We start from the raw sequence: 14516 nt of genomic DNA, 5'->3' as shown, positions 1-14516 counted from the left end.
TATTTTAGTTTCCAGTCTTTCCTCAAAACTGAGGAAAATAATTACCTTATAGCTCAATATCTTCATTACTGAAATATACATATTAACACATGCTTTTAAAATTAATTCAAGTTCTGATATCACTCCAAATTTTAACCCTCCAACAAATTTGAAAGTGTAGGCTTCTGTTATAATTAGATTAATTATAGTTGATGTCTTTGCAGTTGCAAAGATCCTACATAAGAAATATTATATTTATAATGCATCAAATAATGGGGCCTTTAAGAAGTTAAAATTCTATTAAAATGGAAGCAGCAACAAGTTTCTAGAACTTTGCCAAAAGAACTCATATTTTGATGTTTTTGTTTGTTTTGCTTTTCTTGTCTTTTGTTTTTGAAGTCTGGAAATCTAGATAAACCAAGCAAATTTTTACCTGAAATTTCTGGTTTTTCCTGTCCCTGAATTCTAGTGTAGATAGTACCCAAACACATGGAAACATTTCTCTGTGTTAGGACTTAACGTCACATAAACCTCACTTTCTGGTCCTATTTTATTTAAAAAGAAATATAAATATTGCAGCAGCTGTCAAACCCCATTGGTAATCTATTTTCAGAAAAAGTCTCATCATACTGTCCAGGAAGAAAAAAATCTTCTAAATATATTGTCATTTAAGAGTTTTCAAAGTACTTTTAATATTTTACCAATATGCTCACTCAGTTCCTAATTATTTTAGGATCCTGCTGAGTAATTTTCTCAGCTTCTTAGTATGGTGATTTGCATTCCTTCTCACATCTGGGTTCTTTTTCTGCCTTTTATTTTTTATTGTTTGGTTTGATATAGGAGCTTAAATGTTCTCTTCTTAAGAAGACAAGATTAATTTTTTCTTAAAAATAAAAATTTCCTGCAAACTTCTAAGTTGTCTCTAGATGTCTTATGTTCCTGTGCTTTAAAAATGCCACAGTAAGTATAGCCTTGTTTTTCTTTGTCAGAGAATGCTGGCTCATGGATTTTGAAAAACAAAACAAAACATATATTCTTAGTTTCTTTAAAGAGGAAAAGCATGAAATTTATTTTTAGAGAAGATGAATGCCTTCCAGACAGTGATGGAAATATCCAAAGAAAATTCATGGCATTTATTTATTTTTCTTTGGAAAGCATTTTTCAATAAGATACAAAGCTATCTTTTCCAGTATAAGGTTAGATGTTGAATCACTTAATACTGAATTTCAGTGCACTTTACCAGGAAGGATTTCAAACATACCAAGATGACAACTGTGATGATGTGATGATGTGATGATGATGATAGCCACCTGTAAAAGGCTACTAGTTTTTTGTTCTTTGTTTTTTTGTTTTGTTTTGTTTAGTATTTGATATGTAAAATCTCAAAATCAGGCAAGATCACTATGCTTTAATGTTTCAATTAATAGAATATTGAACTATAAGTTAGGAATTCTGACCTCTTCTTTAGCCAAATTTGGGAAATATTATCTTAAAATCTATCCCCTATGGTTTATGAACATAATTATTTGCATATTTTCTTTTGTATTACCTATTTGTTTCTATTGACTTGGAGCTTTATATGGGAAAGAGCCAGATCTTTCTCTTTTTATGCCAATTTGTAACTAGTTCCTAGCATACAGAGAAGAATTTTCAATAGATGGTTGCTAAATTAATTAATGAATCTCTACCACTGAAACACATATTTGATATATTACTGTTATCCATCAGTATGTAACTATTATTCTTTTTTTAGTATTTTGAACATCAAATAAAATCTTTTTAGAAGGATGTAGATTCTGAAGTTTTCCATCCCATCTGGACAAATGTCCAAAATATTTGTATCTCAAAATGCTTATCTATATGTACTATTTAAATATAAAACAGTATTATTCAATCATCTGACAGGTTTAAAATTTATTTGTAAATATTCAACATAGTCATCCATTTGAGAATAGTTCAAGAGGAATTTATAAACAAGTGTTTAACTAGTCTGATATTGAAATGACTCAAGGATTACAATACTTGGAATTCTTTGTATGGAGTTATAAATATTACAAAACAAACTTAAACCCATATAAATACAAAGCTATGAGTAGATTTAAGTATATATGCAAGAGCTCATTTTTTTTGTATTTACAGTTATAGTAAAAGATATTGTGGTGAGTTATTAAACAGAAAAATTGTGCTTGCCAAATTTGTAAGGGAGAACTCCCCATATCAATTAGAGATACTATTGTAAGCCCTAGGGCAATCACTATCTTTTTAAAGAAATGTGAATCATAAGCCAGTAATTGAGGTCATAGAGAATTAAAAAAATTCTGACTAAATCCAAAGTAGGAAGAAAAAGTGGAAATAAAAGGACAGAAAAGAGAAAGCGTAAATAGAAAAAACTACCAAGATGGTAGGTTTTAACCTAAATATATAAATTATTGTATTAAATGTAAAGGTCAAAAGCACCACACTGAAGAAAAAAAAAAAGACAATCTGATTCGACACAATGTAAGGCCTGACTATATACTTTCTACCCAAACCCACTGTAATTATAAAGACATGGATGTATTAAAAATAAAGGAATGGAAAATTGTACATTATGCACATATTAATCATTTATTAAAAAGACTACACTTTCTCCAATTATTTCCCAGTGAGCTTTAGCAAACAGACAAATTGTCCTTGTAAGTCCTGGTTAATTTCTGGACCTTAGGCAATTCCACTAATCAATGTCCTTTTTTTTTTCTATACTACATTGTTTTGATAACTTTATTGTAAGTTCTAAGATCAGATAAGTTCAACATTTTTTACATTCTTTTCAAAACTGTTTTGGCAATCATAGGTCTTTCTTATTTCCTTATAAATTTTATAATCAGGTTATTAGTTTCACAAAAAAGCCTGAAGGATTTTGATTTCTATTTCAACAAACCTATGATCTATTACAATATAGAGGCTTCCAATCTTTAAAATGTTATATTTCTCCATTTTTAAATGTTCTGTATTTTTTCAGTAATTGTTTATAATAATCAGTGTTCTAAAATTACATAATTTTAAATATTTTATCTTGTGCATTTGATATTACTTGATGTAATTTCAAATTTTACTTAATACCACCAATAACAAGATAATGCCAGAAGATGCATTCTAAACCTAAATGCAATGACTACTTGCTAAACTAGAAGACTGAAATAGAAATAAGATTCTTATAGCATGAGATATAAAATGTCTGACACATAGTCCAAATTGCTCACCACACTAAGAACCAAAGAAATCTTAGCTTGAATGAGAAAAAGAGAATCAACAGACATCAATAACAAGATAACACAGATGTTAGAGTTATTGGAATGGGATAGTAAAGCAAATAGTGTAAATAAATTATCCAGGAAGCAATTGTGGATGGTTTGAAACAAAGGATAAAAATAGAATATCTCAACCAAGAAAAAAGACTTAAAAAGAAAAATCAAATTGAAATTTTAGAACTGAGTAATTAAATAATTGATAAATGAATCTCATTAGACGGTTCAATAGCAGAATGAAGTTGAAGAGAATACTTATCATAATGAGCACTGAGTAATGTATAGAAGTGTTGAATGACTATATTGTACAACTGAAACTAATATTAAACTGTATGTTAACTATACTGGAATGAAAATAGAAAACTTAAAAAATAAATATTGATATACCACCCCAGAATTTCTATTTTATTAAAAAAAAGGAATGAGTGAATTTGAATTTAGATCAATAGAAATTATCCAGTGTGGACAAGAGTAGAAATATAACTTTAATAGAGTTCTGAGTCTCAGGACATGTGCGACAGTAACAAAATATTAAAGATACAGAAGGAGAAGAGGCAGAATAAGGACAGCAAAAAAACATTTGAAATGCCTGAACCTCTCAAATTACGTGAATAAGGTAAACTTACTGATTCAGGAATATTAGCAGCCCCAAATAATGTAAAATAAAGAAATTTGTGGAGAAAAACATAATCAATTCCTGAAAACTGAATACAAAGAAAAATCTTGTAGGTAATTAGAAAGAAACAATGTAGTATCTATGAGAAACAGCAATTATTTTAAGATTTTGTTTTTGGCTTGCCTAGGTGGCTTAGTCAGTTGAACATCTGAGTCCTGGTTTTGCATCAGGTCATGATCTTAGGGTCCTGATACTGACCCCAGTGTCCAGTTCCATGATCCAGTCTGCTTGAGGACTCCCACTCTCCCCCTCTCTCTGCCCCTCCCCCCACTCATGAGTGCTCTCTCTCTCTAATAAATAAATATATCTTTTTTTTTTAAATATTTTATTTTTAAGTAATTTCTGCTCACAACATGGGGCTGGAACACACAACCCCAAGATCAAGAGTCACACATTCCTATCAACTGACCAGCCACGCACCTTTAAGGAGGAAAAATTTAAATGACAGGGCATTCTGATATGGATATCAGAAGGAAAGGAAATAGCACAATATTTTTCAGTTATTGAAAGAAGATAACTGACAACCTAGATTTTTATCCCCAGTATAAAAATTACTCACTAACAAAGGTGAAATGAAGACATTCTTAGAAGGAAGAGAATGAAGAGTTTTACACTAGCATACTTGGCTCTAAAAGAATTGACAAGGAGGAGATGATAATGGAATGAACTAAGAACATCAAGAAAGAAGAAAGAGCAAGGTGTGGGTAAATATATATTAAAAGTTTATGCCTTTCTTTTGTGTTTTTAATTGTAATTTATAGTTGAAAGCAAAACTGATATACGTAAATAAATGAATCTTAAAGGCATTATGCTGGGCGAAACAATTGCAAATGTTAAATACAAAATTTTATCTATAAAATACTCTCTAAATAATAGAATTATAATCATGCAACAGAATTCAGTAGTTGCCAGGAGCTACGTTTGGAGTAAGAATATGACTATTAAGATACAACACAATAGGATTTCCTGATGGTGATGGAACTGTTCTGTATTGTGATTGTGCTGATGGTTATGTGGAATTATACATACAAAATTTCATAAAACTATACTCAAAAAATTTAAAACTGGTGAAATATAAGAATCCAAACATAGTTTGTATGCAAATGTCAGTTTTCTGTTTTTGACAGTGTATTATGATTATGCAAGATGTGATCACTAGGAGAGTTTAGTGGAGGTCACAGGAAATGTCTGTGCTACCATTACAAATTTTTGCATTTCAAATGATTTCAAAATAAAAATACTGAAAAATGGGTCAGTACACATTTCTTCTTCTCATTTTCTGATTGATTTTAGGTTGCTAATATTTCTTCCTTCAATGTTCAGCAAAGTTTATCAGTGAAGTTATATGAATCTGAAGTAGTCTGTGAAAAAATATTTGTTAATCATGTACACTTTCTAATTTTAGACGGTTTTTTGTAATTTATATTCAATCTGTCTACTTCATAAAGTTGTCTAATCATTGATATAAAAAGAATGTTATTATTATCTCATTTTAATATCACTACATTTATTACATAGTCATAGACTGTTTTTTGTTAGTGATTTTGTAATTCATTGATTCTTGTTTTGTACTGGTAAATTAGCCATTGTTTTATTATTATTATTCTACTTAAGTAAACAGAAGTTGATTTCATTGATTTTCTATATTTACTATCTGCTTTATTTTATGGACTTCTAGTTTTATATTTTTTTCTCCTGACTTTATATTTATCTTTTTTCCCCTAGATTTTTAAGATAGAAACTGAGATCATTGTTTTTAGATTTTAATAGAAATCTGTAGTCCTATAGATTTTTTGTATCTCACAAATTATGATATATTGTATTTTTATTTATATAAATTTCACAATGTTTTAATTTCCTTTATCTTATTTTTGACCAATGTATTATTTAGACTAATTACAAAAGACCATACATGAACTATAATTTAAAAAGAAGATAAAAATATAAGGACCACAAGATAATTTATTTGGCAAATGCCTAGCCTAGTGTTTTTTATATCAGAAAAATAATTTAATAGAAACAAAAATGTGATTTTAATGCATCATGGATTAGTGATAAAATGAGCAATTCATCAGGATTGTGTAGGAATCCTGACATTGTGCCCACTAAATAATATGATCCCAAAATATATTTGAACAAAATTGACAATTTGTAAAATGATTTATTTATTTATTTAAGAGAAAGAGGATGTGTGTGGGGGTGGGTAGAGGGAGAGAGAGAGAGAGAATCCAAGCAGACTCTCCACTGAGTGTGGAACCTGTCTTGGGGCTCAGTCTCACGACCCTGAGATCATGAGCTCAACAGAAATCAAAAGTCAGATGCTTAATGGACTGAGCCAACCAGGTCCCCCCAATTCGGAAAGTTTTTAAAGACAGCTTGATACATTCAAATCTATGATGTGATAGATTAGCCTAGTTCTCTCTGAAAGTGATGGATTAAATAAGTACAAAGCAGTGAGGATATAAATAACTTGAAAAATATTAACAAATGGTAAATACAAACTAAATTCTTCATTACAAGAGTATAAGCATTTTGTTATAGTCATGTGTGATCCACTTCAATTGTTGCCCGCACACCAAGCCACAAAAGGAGGCTAGATGTAATCCAAAGAACTGTGTCTGCATCCACATTCTTTGATGTCTGTGATAACATGCTCATGATAACAGATTGTTCATCCACTGTAAAATATTAAAAATATTCTCAGAAATAAATAAAAGGACAATGATCAAAGTAAAATGAAAATCATGACCAATTTAAAACAGGAAACAATATAAGTACAACAGTTCTTATGAGATAAAACAAGGGAGTAAGTAGAAGGAAATTTGTACCATTAATGCAAATATTTGAAAAGACTTAAAATTAATAAGTTGAGTAACTCTTAAAAAGTAGGAAAAAAAAATGACTGAACCAAACTAATAAGATAAAATTAAGAAAATAATAAACCTAACAGCAGAAAGTAACAAAATAGAGAATGTTTTAAATCTTTGCATAAATCATCATCATGAGTACAAAATCAGGTTGATACTAGGACTTTCTTTTATAGTCTTTATTCTCCCATTCTTACACACTGGGCTGACTTATTTTGTCTCTTCTTTGTAAATATTACAAGAGAAACATTTGACTTTACACGTTCGCTAAATAGCTTCTTGATCCTATTATTTGCTAAACCCTCTAACACAGATGAGGACAGTGTTGACCTTTTGTAGAATTGATATGCTAGAGTTGTATATTTTTCTCTCCTACTTCCACATTTTTTTTTAAAGAGGATTTACTCTCTTTAAGATTTTATTTACTTATTTGATAGAAGACACAGCGAGAGAGGGAACACAAACAGGGAGTGGGAGAGGGAGAAGCAGGCTTCCCGGGGAGCCTGATGCAAGGCTCGATCCCAGGACCCTGGGATCAGGACCTGAGCCAAAGGCAGACGCTTAATGACTGAGCCACCCAGGAGCCCCTTTAATTCATCTCATCCCTTCTTCCATCTTAGATTTCTTCTGTGGTTTGCCAGAATATATACATATGTAATTAGCTTTCCCAGGAAATGTGTATAGTATACACATTTTCTTTATTTTAGTCTTTAAATTATAAAAACATTTCCCTCAAAACTTTGTGTTTTCTAGTAACTTCTAGAATCCACTTTGCTGAAAAGAGATCTACTGTTAATCACATTTTATTTATTTTTGTTTTTTGTTTCTTTCATTAGCAGCTTACAAACTTACTTTTAAATTACTTCCTTCCTTTTGAATTATATCTCAATATTATAAGGCCAGTGTTTGTGGTTTTTTTTTTTTTTTTCCTGTTTACTCTTTTCCCTATTTTGCCACTAATTTCCTTAACATATTTTCTGGAATGTAGGTCTGTTTTTTATTTATATGTAAGAGGATATATTGATGAATACAAGTACCAGCTGTCACTTCCATTCCTCTGCTAATTCTCTCCCCTTAAACAGCTCATTTTTGGCTTGTGTTGTGCTTAGAGCATTTTCATGATGATTCATTTAGGGGTGTAAATTGGGTCACAAGCAGATAAATGTGTCAAAATGAGGAGGATACAGCTTGGGAATTGACTTTCCAGCTGAAATATGCCAATCCAAGTTAGATTTCTTAATAATTAGTTATCATAAAGTTATTTTTCAATCTAAATAGAGAACTAACACAAATTTCCTTAACAGTTCTTGAGTCAATTATCATGATTTCTATGACTTCTGTTTTCCCCAAGTCACAATGCATATCATTTTTCTTTACATTTTCTGAAAACGAATCCACGGGTTTAGTTGATTGATCAGGGGGTCTCATAGTTCTTCTGTTTTGCAAAAGTCCACCAGTCCCTGGGAGACTGAGGAAAAACTCTTCCTTATTTCAACCATTTTGACTCTTTTCCTTTTTGTATTGCTAATGTTCTGAAACAGCAGGAAGTGAATCCTTTAGATCAGTCTATCATCCTAAATGTTGAATATATCCTCTTTATTTTAAAATTAACTTTTTTGCAGAAAGTCAGCAATACCCCCTGCCAGTTCATTCAATGTGAAGAAACAATTTCCTGCTTCTAGATATGTGGCCAATTTTTTTTCACTATGTTGCAATCTTTCCATCTAAAACCATGCACATGCACATTTGTTCTATGTATCTATACATTTTTATTGGAATTCAGTAATAGGATTGTTATTATTATGTTTATCTATTACTCATTAATTCATTTTGAAGTTTTTACCATTTATCCCGTACTGGTAACCAGACCATTTCTTTCTAATCAGAGAAGATAACTATCAGTAGCTGAAATTTTAACAACCATTATACAAATGTACTCTGTTGCTTGGAAAATGATTCATTTATAATTAAAAAATATTGTCATGACAATATTCTAAAAGAGCAAAGGTAACTCTAAGCTTTTACATAAAATTTGGAGAAATTCTGATAAGTATTATAATTTTTGTCACCAACTACAATTGAAGAAAAAAAACACATGCAACTAAAGTGAAAGGGGTCAGGTTTCATTTTCTTCTTATCAAGGCTAATGCTAAGTGGTTTGCAATTCAAGAAATCTTATCCTTTAGTAGAAGCAATAGTAATCAGTGGAAGAAATATGGGAAATTCACTAGAAGAAAATATAAGAAGTAAAGACATTTTCTGGATGAATTTTGTTTAGTCAAATAATGGCATTGAAGGAAAAATATTTTCGTACCATCCATGATATATTGAAATCTGGAATTCTTAACAATCACAAATTTGGCTATTATTTCTTCTAAATTAAATGCAAGCTGGTTTTTTTTTTGTTGTTGTTTTTGTTTTTAATTTTATTTTTTATAAACATATGATATATTTTTATCCACAGGGGTACAGGTCTGTGAATCACCAGGTTTACACACTTCACAGCACTCACCATAGCACATACACTCCCCAATGTCCATAATCCCACCCCCCCAAACCCCCTCCCCCCATCAACCCTCAGTTTGTTTTGTGAGATTAAGAGTCACTTATGGTTTGTCTCCCTCCCAATTCCATCTTGTTTCATTTACTCTTCTCCTACCCCCTTAACCCCCCATGTTGCATCTCCTCTCCCTCATATCAGGGAGATCATATGATAGTTGTCTTTCTCCGATTGACTTATTTCGCTACGCATGATACCCTCTAGTTCCATCCACGTCGTTGCAAATGGTAAGATTTCATTTCTTTTGATGGCTGCATAGTATTCCATTGTGTATATATACCACTTCTTCTTTATCCATTCGTCTGTTGATGGACATCTAGGTTCTTTCCATAGTTTGGCTATTGTACACATTGATGCTATAAACATTCAGGTGCACGTGCCCCTTTGGATCACTACGTTTGTATCTTTAGGGTAAATACCCAGCAGTGCAATTGCTGGGTCATAGGGCAGTTCTATTTTCAACATTTTGAGGTGCAGTGCCAGCCGCGTGCCCGAGACACAATGGTGAAGGTCGGAGTGAACAGATTTGGCCGTATTGGGCACCTGGTCACCAGGGCTGCTTTTAACTCTGGTAAAGTGGATATTGTCGCCATCAATGACCCTTTCATTGATCTCAACTACATGGTCTACATGTTCCAATATGATTCTACCCAGGGTAAATTCCACGGCACAGTCAAGACTGAGAACGGGAAGCTTGTCATCAATGGGAAGTCCATCTCCATCTTCCAGGAGCGAGATCCCGCCAACGTCAAATGGGGCGATGCTGGTGCTGAGTATGTTGTGGAGTCCACTGGGGTCTTCACCACCATGGAGAAGGCTGGGGCTCACTTGAAGGGCAGGGCCAAGAGGGTCATCATCTCCGCTCCTTCTGCTGACGCCCCCATGTTCGTGATGGGTGTGAACCATGAGAAGTATGACAACTCCCTCAAGATTGTCAGCAATGCCTCCTGTACCACCAACTGCTTGGCTCCTCTGGCCAAGGTCATCCATGACAAATTCGGCATTGTGGAGGGACTCATGACCACCGTCCATGCCATCACTGCCACCCAGAAGACTGTGGACGGCCCCTCTGGGAAGCTGTGGTGTGACAGCCGAGGGGCTGCCCAGAACATCATCCCAGCTTCCACTGGTGCAGCCAAGGCTGTAGGCAAGGTCATCCCTGAGCTGAATGGGAAGCTCACTGGCATGGCCTTCCGTGTCCCCACCCCCAACGTGTCTGTTGTGGATCTGACCTGCCGCCTGGAGAAAGCTGCCAAATATGATGACATCAAGAAGGTGGTGAAGCAGGCATCAGAGGGCCCTCTTAAGGCATCCTGGGGTACACTGAGGACCAGGTTGTCTCCTGCAACTTCAACAGTGACACCCACTCCTCTACCTTCGATGCTGGGGCTGGCATTGCTCTCAATGACCACTTTGTCAAGCTCATTTCCTGGTATGACAATGAATTTGGCTACAGCAACCGGGTGGTGGACCTTATGGTCCACATGGCCTCCAAGGAGTAAGAGCCCCCTGAACCACCAGCCCCAGCCAGAGCAAGAGAAAGAGAGAGTCCCTCAGCTGCTGGGGAATCCCTGCCCTAACTTACCCCCCAAAACACTGAGAATCTCCCAACCTCCACTATTTCCATCCCAGACCCCCTAAATAAGGGGAGGGGCTTGGGGAGCCCTACCTTGTCATGTACCATCAATAAAGTATACTGTATCCAGCCAAAATCCATGCTATTTTCAAGAGTGGTTGCACCACTTGCATTCCCACCAACAGTGTAGGAAGGTTCCCCTTTCTCCGCATCCTCGCCAGCATCTGTCATTTCCTGACTTGTTAATTTTAGCCATTCTGACTGGTGTGAGGTGATATCTCATTGTGGTTTTGATTTGTATTTCCCTGATGCCAAGGGATGTGGAGCACTTTTTCATGTGTCTGTTGGCCATCTGGATGTCTTCTTTGCAGAAATGTCTGTTCATGTCCTCTGCCCATTTCTTGATTGGATTATTTGTTCTTTGGGTGTTGAGTTTGCTAAGTTCTTTATAGATTTTGGACACTAGCCCTTTATCCAATATGTCATTTGCAAATATCTTCTCCCATTCTGTCAGTTGTCTTTTGGTTTTGTTAACTGTTTCCTTTGCTGTGCAAAAGCTTTTGATCTTGATAAAATCCCAATAGTTCATTTTTGCCCTTGCTTCCCTTGCCTTTGGCGATGTTCCTAGGAAGATGTTGCTGTGGCTGAGGTCAAAGAGGTTGCTGCTTGTGTTCTCCTCAAGGATTTTGATGGATTCCTTTCTCACATTGAGGTCCTTCATCACTTTTGAGTCTATTTTCGTGTGTGGTGTAAGGAAATGGTCCAATTTCATTTTTCTGCATGTGGCTGTCCAATTTTCCCAACACCATTTATTGAACAGGCTGTCTTTTTTCCATTGGACATTCTTTCCTGCTTTGTCAAAGATGAGTTGACCATAGAGTTGAGGGTCTATTTCTGGGCTCTCTCTTCTGTTCCATTGATCTATGTGTCTGTTTTTGTACCAGTACCATGCTGTCTTGATGATGACAGCTTTGTAATAGAGCTTGAAGTCCGGAATTGTGATGCCACCAACTTTGGCTTTCTTTTTCAATATTGCTTTGGCTATTCGAGGTCTTTTCTGGTTCCATATAAATTTTAGGATTATTTGTTCCATTTCTTTGAAAAAAATGGATGGTACTTTGATAGGAATTGCATTAAATGTGTAGATTGCTTTAGGTAGCATAGACATTTTCACAATATTTATTCTTCCAATCCAGGAGCATGGAACATTTTTCCATTTCTTTGTGTCTTCCTCAATTTCTTTCATGAGTACTTTATAGTTTTCTGTGTATAGATTCTTAGTCTTTTTGGTTAGGTTTATTCCTAGGTATCTTATAGTTTTTGGTGCAATTGTAAATGGGATTGACTCCTTAATTTCTCTTTCTTCTGTCTTGTTGTTGGTGTAGAGAAATGCAACTGATTTCTGGGCATTGATTTTATATCCTGACACTTTACTGAATTCCTGTACAAGTTCTAGCAGTTTTGGAGTGGAGTCTTTTGGGTTTTCCACATATAGTATCATACCATCTGCGAAGAGTGATAGTTTGACTTCTTCTTTGCCGATTTGGATGCCTTTAATTTCCTTTTGTTGTCTGATTGCTGAGGCTAGGACTTCTAGTACTATGTTGAATAGCAGTGGTGATAATGGACATCCCTGCCGTGTTCCTGACCTTAGCGGAAAAGCTTTCAGTTTTTCCCCATTGAGAATGATATTTGCGGTGGGTTTTTCATAGATGGCTTTGATAATATTGAGGTTTGTGCCCTCTATCCTTACACTTTGAAGAGTTTTGATCAGGAAGGGATGCTGTACTTTGTCAAATGCTTTTTCAGCATCTATGGAGAGTATCATATGGTTCTTGTTCTTTCTTTTATTAATGTGTTGTATCACATTGATTGATTTGCGGATGTTGAACCAACGTTGCAGCCCTGGAATAAATCCCACTTGGTCGTGGTGAATAATCCTTTTAATGTACTGTTGAATCTTATTGGCTAGTATTTTGGTGAGAATTTTCGCATCTGTGTTCATCAAGGATATTGGTCTGTAGTTCTCTTTTTTGATGGGATCCTTGTCTGGTTTGGGGATCAAGGTGATGCTGGCCTCATAAAATGAGTTTGGAAGTTTTCCTTCCATTTCTATTTTTTGGAACAGTTTCAGGAGAATAGGAATTAGTTCTTCTTTAAATGTTTGGTAGAATTCCCCCAGGAAGCCGTCTGGCCCTGGGCTTTTGTTTGTTTGGAGATTTTGGATGACTGTTTCAATCTCCTTACTGGTTATGGGTATGTTCAGGCTTTCTATTTCTTCCTGGTTCAGTTGTGGTAGTTTATATGTCTCTAGGAATGCATCCATTTCTTCCAGATTGTCAAGTTTGTTGGCGTAGAGTTGCTCATAGTATGTTCTTATAATTGTCTGTATTTCTTTGGTGTTAGTTGTGATCTCTCCTCTTTCATTCATGATTTTTTTTATTTGGGTCCTTTCTCTTTTCTTTTTGATAAGTCTGGCCAGGGGTTTATCAATCTTATTAATTCTTTCAAAGAACCAGCTCCTAGTTTCATTGATTTGTTCTATTTTTTTTTGGTTTCTATTTCATTGATTTCTGCTCTGATCTTTATGATTTATCTTCTCCTGCTGGGTTCAGGATTTCTTTCTTGTTCTTTCTCCAGCTCCTTTAGGTGTAGGGTTAGGTTGTGTACCTGAGACCTTTCTTGTTTCATGAGAAAGGCTTGTTCCGCTATATATTTTCCTCTCAGGACTGCCTTTGTTATGTCCCGCAGATTTTGAACCGTTGTGTTTTCATTTTCATTTGTTTCCATGAATTTTTTCAACTCTTCTTTAATTTCCTGTTGACCCATTCGTTCTTTAGAAGGATGCTGTTTAGTCTCCATGTATTTGGGTTCTTTCCAAATTTCCTCTTGTGATTGAGTTCTAGCTTCAGAGCATTGTGGTCTGAAAATATGCAGGGAATGATCCCAATCTTTTGATAACGGTTGAGACCTGATTTAGGACCGAGGATGTGATCTATTCTGGAGAATGTTCCATGTGCACTAGAGACGAATGTGTATTCTGTTGCTTTGGGATGAAATGTTCTGAATAGATCTGTGATGTCCATCTGGTCCAGTGTGTCATTTAAGGCCTTGATTTCCTTGTTGATCTTTTGCTTGGATGATCTGTCCATTTCAGTGAGGGGAGTGTTAAAGTCCCCTACTATTATTGTATTATTGTCGATATGTTTCTTTGATTTTGTTATTAATTGGTTTATATAGTTGGCTGCTCCCACGTTAGGGGCATAGATATTTAAAATTGTTAGATCTTCTTGTTGGATAGTTCCTTTGAGTATGATATAGTGTCCTTCCTCATCTCTTATTATAGTCTTTGGCTTAAAATCTAATTGATCTGATATAAGGATTGCCACTCCTGCTTTCTTCTGATGTCCATTAGCATGGTAAATTCTTTTCCACCCCCTCACTTTAAATCTGGAGGTGTCTTCAGGTTTAAGATGAGTTTCTTGTAGGCAGCATATAGATGGGTTTTGTTTTTTTATCCATTCTGATACCCTGTGTCTTTTGATTGGGGCATTTAGCCCATTAACATTCA

At 34.7% G+C, this 14516-nt stretch overlaps 1 pseudogene; it reads left to right on the top strand.

Annotated features, from left to right (window-relative positions):
• The first annotated feature begins 9843 nt into the window (after positions 1-9843).
• Positions 9844-10905, top strand: LOC111148767 (annotated as a pseudogene).
• The last annotated feature ends 3611 nt before the right edge of the window (positions 10906-14516 follow it).

This window comes from Enhydra lutris, unplaced genomic scaffold (assembly GCF_002288905.1).
Source record: "Enhydra lutris kenyoni isolate GAN:26980312 unplaced genomic scaffold, ASM228890v2 scaffoldscaffold2, whole genome shotgun sequence".
In the NCBI taxonomy this organism is placed as follows: Eukaryota; Metazoa; Chordata; class Mammalia; order Carnivora; family Mustelidae; genus Enhydra; species Enhydra lutris.
The sequence above is the reverse complement of the archived record's forward strand: the minus strand, read 5'-3'. Positions and strand labels throughout refer to the sequence as shown.